This window comes from Eutrema salsugineum, unplaced genomic scaffold, assembly GCF_000478725.1.
Source record: "Eutrema salsugineum unplaced genomic scaffold, Eutsalg1_0 scaffold_7, whole genome shotgun sequence".
Taxonomy (NCBI): domain Eukaryota; kingdom Viridiplantae; phylum Streptophyta; class Magnoliopsida; order Brassicales; family Brassicaceae; genus Eutrema; species Eutrema salsugineum.
In genome coordinates this window covers 4,522,140-4,531,348 of record NW_006256486.1, presented here as the reverse complement: position 1 = coordinate 4,531,348, position 9,209 = coordinate 4,522,140, and the positions used below count along the sequence as shown (strand labels likewise).

The following is a 9,209-nucleotide window of genomic DNA, read 5'->3' as shown; positions in this document are numbered from 1 at the left end:
TGTAGATCAGGCCGCAGAGATACTTGAACTAACGTCAACGTATTTTCAACATCACTCTCATCATATCAAATCTCCGTTTCTTCACTAAACGGATAATGGCGTTGTTTAAAAATTATGTTTCTATGTAATGTAGGGCATCACAAAAGCATAGGGCATCAGTCCAGTGGTCCCTTCTGGTGATTTTTTTTTTGTGCTGAAAGCCCCTTCTGGTGCTAAGACATCCTCGAGATCAAAACCCTGCAGCAAGTAATCATCAATTAGCAAATTAGTTTTGCGCTTTTCCTCTAGTTTTCATAAAGATATAGGGTCAAAATAAGGATCTAGCGTGTGGTTAAAGGGTTAATTTTGTGTACAATGGTGTTATCTCCACACCAAATCACAATTACCAAACTCTAAACATAAAGACAATTAGAAAATACCTCGGGTTCATTCGCTAATTCCAACTGCCCATGGATAAACGTCACCGGCTATGTAATCTCAAACGGCATATTCTCTCTGCTTTGAATTTTGGCTATGGATGTCTTCTTATCGATTTAGGTTTAGATATATATATATGTGTATATATATATATGTACATATGTCTCTTTTATATAATAAGATTTTGAAAATTAATTTAGACAGATTTTTATTGAAAATAAAAGAAAATACAAGACTTTTTTTTTTGGTAAAAGAAAGAAACAAGAAGCAAGCATGATTTGGCGAATTAAAAAGAAACTTCTCAAGTGATCAACATGATCAGTCGTCAAAAGCCCATTGGTTTTCTCTGCGAACCTCTGCTTCTTCCTTGGTGTGTAATCGTTCTCGACGTTAAAAAAAGTGCGAATCTCATCAATAGTTCTGGTATGGATCACATGAGCAACTGTTTTGCAAGTGAGAGTCTGAAGGCTTTCGATGTTCAGACGATATTAAGCAGCAAGAGTCAGGTTCAAGAGCGTGGAGTCATCCATACTTTTCGCAAACTCAGTGTCCCAGTTCTTGAGCTCCTCAGAAGAGTCATCACCTCACCATCGACGACGACGTGTTTCTTGCAATACTCGATCACTTTGGCGAGGACCTGGCCGGTGACATTTTCGAAAGGGATTTCGTTACCGACACAGCTATCTTCAACCATGTGAGTTATGGTCTGCGACTGGAGAGCCACCGCCTTTGCAACATCAATGGTCTTGCCATCTGAGCTCTTCAACACAATCTTCTTCTCCGACATCGTTTCTTGTTTGTGAGGAGATTGATGAAAAAGGTTTGGAGTTAGGATACTTGATGGGAAGAATGATACAAAGTATGATCTATATTTATAGGGTAATTAAGTTGGTGAATATGGAAATTAACTTGTAGATTATCTTGTTTTGACCAAAAAAAAGATGCGAGGAAATATCATTATGGTCTCCCAAACAAGGATAATTAAGTTGGTGAATATGGAAATTAAAATCTACGTTATTTTGTGTTGACAAAAAAAAGATGATGGAAATATTGTTATAGCTTCTCAAACAAGGAAAAAGGAAGGAAAATGAAGAAGCTGGCCACAACAATATTTTTTTTTTTACTATTACATTACATTTGGCCCATTAAAGAATTGGTCCGAAAACCGTCCTTAGTTGGCTCGTTATAAATGATTTGGGAGAAAATAATGTTTCTTGCGTAAGCTCAATTTGCAAGACTATCTGCTCGGACATTTGAACTTCTGGGGATATGGGATAAAGTGAAATCTAAAAAGCTTTCCCGAAGAATGCGAAGGGCTTCCAGCTCTGATGAGAAAGATGGCCAATCCGATGAAGATTCATACATGCTTACCAAATCCGAACAGTCGGTTTGAAAGTGAACGGATAAGATTTGTCTCTCTATCACACAAGACATAGCCCATAACAGACTTTCCAATTCGGCATGAAGGGCCGATAGACTTCTACGGCAGTCCTGTAGGCCAAAGATCTCACCACCCCTCTCATCCTTCAGACTCCACCCGAGCCCACTTACCAGGCCATTACTTATCCAAGAAGCATCAACCTGACACAGCGGTAACCTCTGGACATCGGGTAGAGGACTCAGGAGCAAAGTAGTGAGTGGCGCCTCATCTGGTTCGTCCTCTACTTCTTCGGGTTGGTTTGCAATCTTCCAACTTTCTGCTTCAACCTTGGCGTGGATCAAAATATCTACCGGTGAAATTTCTTTCCCGTTGAAGATCTTTTCATTCCTCGCTTTCCAAATGTACCACAAGATCCAAGGATAAATATCCTTTTGAGGATCTATCATGCCTAACTCTTTTGTTTTCCAAAAGAGAAAGCTCATATTTTGGTAAATAGAAGTACTCGGAAAGAGACCCGGAAGGGACGGAAAGTCCGATAACGCCCAGACTTGTAAAGCCGGGGGACATAAGAACAAAAGATGGTTGATAGATTCTTCAGGATTCCCACAGCGGGGGCAACTCTTTTCCATTCCCATATGCCTGTAGGTAAGCTTTTGGCAAGTAGCGATACATCCTGATAAAGCTTGCCACATAAAATGCTTCATTTTTCCAGGTGTTTGTACTTTCCAAACGAAGCTTTGAAGAGCTGTGATACTCGGTTCTCTCACGACATCCAAGTTTCGTTCAAGGTTTGATTTCCTAATCAAGTCATATCCGGATTTAATCATGTATATTCCTGATTTAGTGTGGTTCCACGCAAATCCGTCAAGGGTGCGGTTCCTACTAGGTCTCAACCCAAGGATTAGAGAGACATCCTCAGGTTGGAAAAATTCCCTTAAAACAGGCTCATCCCATTGCTTCGTGTCTTGACGAATAAAGGAATAAACTAACACTCCTGGGTCCTGAAGTCCGATCTGAGGGGTTACTCTTGGTGGACGGGCCTTGTCGTCGGGGATCCAAGGCTCACTCCACGCCCTTGTATTTAGTCCCGACCCTATCGTCTTCCTTAGTCCCATTTTAAGATACGGTTTTTCGGCCAACATACTCCTCCATCCATAAGATGGTGAGTAGACATTTCGGTCCTCTAACGGGTCCGATTGTCGATAATATCTTCCTCTTAGCACCCGAGCCAGAAGAGATGAAGGGTACTGGATGAGTCTCCACAGTTGCTTTGCTTTGCTAGCAAGGCTAGGTTAAAATCATTTAGATCTCTGAATCCAAGGCCTCCATGTCATGTGGAGAGCAAATTTTGTCCCAAGCAATCCAGTGGATACCGCTGTTAGTCTGTTTTGAGCTCCACCAAAAATTGGCAATGGCGCTTCGAAGTTTGTCTGTAACTCCTTTAGAAAGGAGAAAACAAGACATGACATAAGTGGGGATGGCTTGAGCTACCGATTTAATCTGAATCTCTTTTCCACCCTTGGAAAGAAGTCTTGCGGACCAATGATTAACACGGTTACTAAGGCGATCATGAACAAAAGAGAAGACCTTCTTCTTTGATCCACATATTTGCTCTGGTAGGCCCAGGTACATACCCATACCTGATACCGCCTTCTGTAGTAATACCTATGGTATTTTTAATATTTCGTTTGAGGTTCGAGTCCACTTTATTTCCAAACATGATGGATGATTTCCCCAGATTCAGTTGTTGTCCCGACGCCATTCCATAAGTGTTTATGAGTCGAAGGATCTCAGCTCCTTGTTGGATATCCGCTCTACAGAAGAATAGGCTATCATTCGCAAAGAGAAGGTGGAAAACTGGGGGACTTGCTTGAGCTATTTTCAACCCAGAGATCCGCTCATCTTCCTCTGCTCCTTTGAGGAGCGAAATAAGGCCTTCTGTGCACATGATAAAGAAGAAAGGGGAAAGAGGATCCCCTTGTCTTAAGCCACTCGATGGTTTGATGTTACCTTTAGGTTCTCCATTAATAAGGACCTGGTATGTAACTGATGAGATACAAAACATCAGTAAACTGACCCATCTCGATGAATATCCTAATTTGATTAGGAGAGCTTCAATGAAACTCCATTTAACACGGTCATATGCTTTGCTCATATCGGTCTTAATGGCCATAAAGTTTTCTCAACAATTTGTGTTAGTACGGAGTGCATGAAAATTTTCTTGTGCTAACAGAATATTATCTGTAATAAGCCGTCTAGCCATGAAGGCCGATTGTGTCTCCGATATAATGTTTGGCAGTGTATTTTTGAGCCGTTTACAGAGAAGCTTAGAGATGATCTTGTAGCTCACGTTGCACAGACTGATAGGCCGAAATTCCCCCATTGCTCTAGGTTTGTTTATTTTTGGGATTAGACAAGTATTCGTCTGGTTAAGTCTAGGATCAAAAGTTCTGGAACTGAAAAATTTCTTAACCAGTTTAACAATATCCTGGCGAAGAAAAGGCCAGAATTTTTGGTAAAATTTGCTTGTCATACCGTAAGGACCGGGAGCTTTATCCGGGTTAATATCCAAAAGGGCCTCTTCAATTTCTTTTTCCGTTGGGTCCTTCAAGAGTAGATGGTTTGTATTATCTGAGACTTTCTCGATAATAAACCGGAGGGAATATTCCGAATCCGAGGTATAGACGAAGAGAAGAGATCTTGAAAATATGAAGAGGCCACCTTTTCTATTCCTCTCGCATTTTCCACCAAATGTCCGTTAGTATCCTTGAGGGAGACGATGCGGTTCCTGGCTCTCCTTTGTTTAGTGAGGGCATGAAAAAATTTTGTATTTTTATCACCGTCTTTGTGCCATTTTTCCCGGCTCTTTTGTTGCCAGAACATATCTTCGTCCTTGAGGGCGGCACAGAGTTTCCTCCTGATGTCTTTGATTTCTTCCAATCTATATTCATCATCTTGGGCTAAGTCCAATTGTTTTTTTAAGTCTTTGATCAATCTCTCCGAGTTAGTCGGTGAGAATTTCTTCCAAATGGAGATGTTTTTCCGGTATTATGCAACCTTTTGATGAAAATCTCGACGTGAGATTTCATTAAAGGGGCCCCACCCAAAAATGACTTTCTCTTTAAAACCAGGCTTTCCGATCCATCTTTTATCGAATCTAAAAGATTTTTTCTTCCTTTTGTTGTCCATTTTTATCATAGCAAGGACTGGTCGATGATCCGATCCCCACAGTTTCATATATTCCACAGAAGAGTGAGAAAATTTCGAGAGCCATTCTTCATTACCAAGAGCTCTATTTAGGCGGCATTTATCTTTGCCAGACCGTCTTCTTCCGACCCAGGAGAAAGAGTTCCCTTTGTATGAGAAATCGAGCATTCCACAATTATCTAACATAGTCCGGAATGGAATAAATGAGCTTTCTGGTTTCCTTCTACCGCCTCTTTTTTTTGTGGTTTCCGATAATCTCATTAAAATCTCCAATCATAAACCATGCTTCTTTTCTGGTAGTGCTCATCCTTGTTAGGCGTTCCCAATCCTTTTCACGATTTTTAACAACCGGATCACCATAGACGAAAGTCATGAAAATTTTATGTCCGTCTAGACTTGATTCAACATCAATCAAATGCTCATCAGAGTAGATAATAGAGAACGTAGGTTCATCCATATAAAGCAGGGCTAAGCCGCCGCTCCGACCTCTCGGTTCAACAGTGGAAACATGATCATATCCAAAATGAACTTGCATGTCTTGCAGAAGGTAACGATTATTTTTGGTCTCGGACAAAAATAAAAACTTCGGTTGAAAACATTTGTAGAGTTCTTCTAAATGGTATTTTGTCAGATCCGACCCAACTCTTTGACAATTCCACCCGATGACGTTCATTGCGAACAGTAGTTTCTGATTTCTACTTTACTTGGATTTAACCCAAATTAGATTATAAATATCAGTTATAAACTTGTATGTGTTTAGCCCAATACCGTCTTTAAATTTTTATCAATTACAATATTTCTCTTGGGCTTAACCCAGAATTGAGATAGGTCCACTAATTTACTGGTCCAATCCAAAAATAGTTTTTTCCTTGTCGCCGGTGAATATCTCCACCGCCACAACAAACAAGACCGACGAGCTAACAGGCAGATTTTGACGAGGTCGAAGATTTAGACGAGGTCAAAGACCGAAACGTCGGAGGAAGACAAAAAGCGCTGCCGGAGAGCTTGAGACGGCCATAGGAACTGTCAGAAAACTCTAGATCTGGGATCGCCATTCTTGTCTCTTTAGCTAGAGCCTTCCTTCTTCAGCAAGCGCAGCCGCAGAGCCTTCAACTAGAAAAGTAGATTAACCAAAGCTTCTCAAGAAGGGAGAAAGCTTCAGACTTGATTATAAGAGAAGCAGCTTGAGAAAAAACATGATAATGGCTTCTGGCTTTGAATATTCGTACTGGAGGACGCAGAGAGGGATATTTGGTAGAATAATCTTAGCACTAAGCTAGAAGGCTTATGAAAAACGAGCTTGTGTTGTTTGAAGACTTGAGTTAGCAAGATAGCTGAGGCTATGGCAGTGTTGTTTAGAAAAACCTTAGCACAATTCTTTAGAAAAACCTTAGCACAGGGCTAGAAGAGTTCAAAGTTGACGAAGATGGTCGGGTGTTCTTGACGGAGTGTTGACGAAGATTTTTTGAGAGTTTAATGAAGATTTCCAAATTTGAGATTTGTTCTTCAGCAAGAGATGGGAGGGATCTGTGAAGAATCATGGAAATTCATGGAGACAAGGGAATAGATCCAAGCAGATTTTTATTGCTAGATCTGGACTTCCCAAACAGGGAGAAAAGCTTCTTGGTAAAAGTCTTAAAAGATGGGGGCTTTCTCCTTCGTCTTCAATCTCTCCATGTTTCTCAGAAACAGAGATTTGGATATCTTTGTAACTATGAAGAACTCGCGGGAAAGTTGCAAAGATTTGAGAATCTAAGAGGTAGAGATTCGTTGAGTAAAGGAGTTGAAGAAATTAATTCAATTTTGGAAAGAAGAGCATGGGAAAGAGATGGTGGGGAAAAAAGCCCGAGAGCATTTTCTCTCTCTGCTTTTTTCCCAATGGCTCATGTGCTGGCCACAACATTATATGTGAGGAAATATGATTATGTTTTCAGTTTTGCGTTTACAGGAAGGCTAATTATGAGAAATTCATTAATCTCTTCAATTCAAAAACAAAACAAAAAAATTCATTTATCTTTTTGATTCATCTCTATGTTAGAAGAACAGATCTTTGCTTGAATAAGTGAAAGGGTAATTATTTAACTTTCTGCGAAGCTCTTTGGATGTTTAAACGCTAAATTTATGAAAGGGTAATACTTATGTACGTAACTTCTGCGAAGCTCTTTGGATGTTTAACCGCTAAATTTCTGAGGCTTCTACGTGGTCTATAAAATACGTATTTTGTTTTGATTTCAAAACACTTTTCTTTGATCTTCAATATACTTTTTTTTTTCTCGTTTAGGGTTTAGTTCCAAAATCAAATTTTCGCTATTCAAACAGAGTTTCCTTGTTTCTTACGTGTCTTTTTTAGGGTTTAGTTCTAAAATCATATTTCTTGTTCTCTCGTCGAGGTAAGTTTCCATCATTTCTTCATGGATTTGTTTCCACAATTTTCAATAATCTGTATATTTCTCGTTTAGATTTCGATCTGAAATTCCAAATTCAATTCTTGAAAATATTGTCAACTAACCCTCCTATATGAAGTTTGGAACTAAGCAGAATCTAATGAATTATAACGATGTTACTAGGCATGTTCGAGAAGCTTGAAGCAAGGTTGTTTGACTTGCTAAATATCCTGATCCTTAAGGGTTAACTACACAAACATTCTACATGGAAGTAGCTTTTTTCTTTTTGTTATTTGAGGCATCAAACAAAGAAACATACAAGGAAAGACTATTAATATATTAGCCATCAACTTCTAACAACAGTAGACCTCACAGGTCAGTGTCCAATAAATTAATTGAAGATTACAGGTCAATATTGCTCGATATTGAGAACTTATTCAATGAATCAAATAAGAAGTTTACATATTCAACCAAACAAATTGAAACTCCTAGAAGCTAACGATCTAAATCGTAAACAGAAAACAAAAAATACAAGTGTCTTATGATTGCTTTAGTAACTTTCTTTTGCATTTTTTAGTAGAAAAAAAAAGTGCATATCGCTTTTTAGTGTTCATTTTGCAGACTTTTAATCATGAAAATGGATGCTTCCATTCAACTTTTCTCAAGCCATCTCATTCACACCATCATATTTATTGTTTAATCCTCTCATGCGAACTAGTTTGACTACTAAGTTTGTAGTGGATTTAGCAAACTTGAATTTGACAAATTGCCAAAATCAAATCTGTTCAAACAACAAAACACCACCATGTCTCGCCGAAAAAACATAAAAAAAAAACCATACTTGAGGAGAGTTTTATAGATGCTTGCAAACTTCTATTGCTGTATAATATTGTTTTTGTAACATCCCAATTCCGGCCCAATCGGAAAAAGCCTATCAAGACCAAGCCAGCTCCAGCAACCCTAATTTACCTCCATATTTAAGTGAAAAATTAAATAAAAAGTCTCATTTTCATTCTAATAACCCTAGCCACCAAAGCAAAAAGAAAGAGAGAGAGGAAGAGGAGCTTGCCGCCGCCGCCTCCTGAGCTCGCCGCCGCCGCCGTCTGAGAGGAGAAGGAGTGGTCGTCAGCCTCCTCCTTTGCAAAAACTCCTTGATTCCTTTGCCACCAGTTCTCCTTAAGTCAGATCTGCTTTTAGGCCAAGGTGAGGATTAGATCTAGGTCTTCTTCTTATTCTTTTGTCTTCTTCTGGTGTGTGGAGTCTAGATCTGATGAGCCTAGGATGTTTTCTTGTGCATCTACCTAGATCCATGTGTGAGTCTAATGAAATGAATTAGGATCGCATTAGAGGAAGAGCCAGCATATTTCATTGTTCACCCTGATGTGTGGTTAGTGATTGGTAGTGTAGCTAGATCAGGTGTTCATCTCGGTGATGATGTGCCGAGATATGGACTTGTTTGCTGGGCTATTGCTGTCTGTGTGACTATAGCGGTAGTTCAACGGTGGGGGAAGGTACGCCGATCTTTCCGGAGCCTGTATGGCTGGAGGTGTGTCTGTGTGACTGCATGGTATTATGTCTGTGTGACATGGGAGATGTTGTTCTAGTCTGTGTGACTGGAAGGTGTGGCCTTGTGTGATAGGAGGGTTGGAGACATCATTGCTTGCTAGTTGTTTGTGCATCGCTAGGATGCTTGTGTGTTGCTTGTTGGATTTATTCTTGATATGTTGGTGGAAAATAAATGAGTGAAAAGGGAGCCTGGCTTGGTTCTCACTGAGTAATTTCCCCAAATTACTTACCCCTCTCTCTTAAATCCATATTGC

General features: G+C 39.7%; 1 pseudogene; it reads right to left on the bottom strand.

The window, feature by feature from the left end:
- Positions 1-735: 735 nt before the first annotated feature.
- LOC18011485 lies at positions 736-1,204 on the bottom strand (annotated as a pseudogene).
- Positions 1,205-9,209: the final 8,005 nt, after the last annotated feature.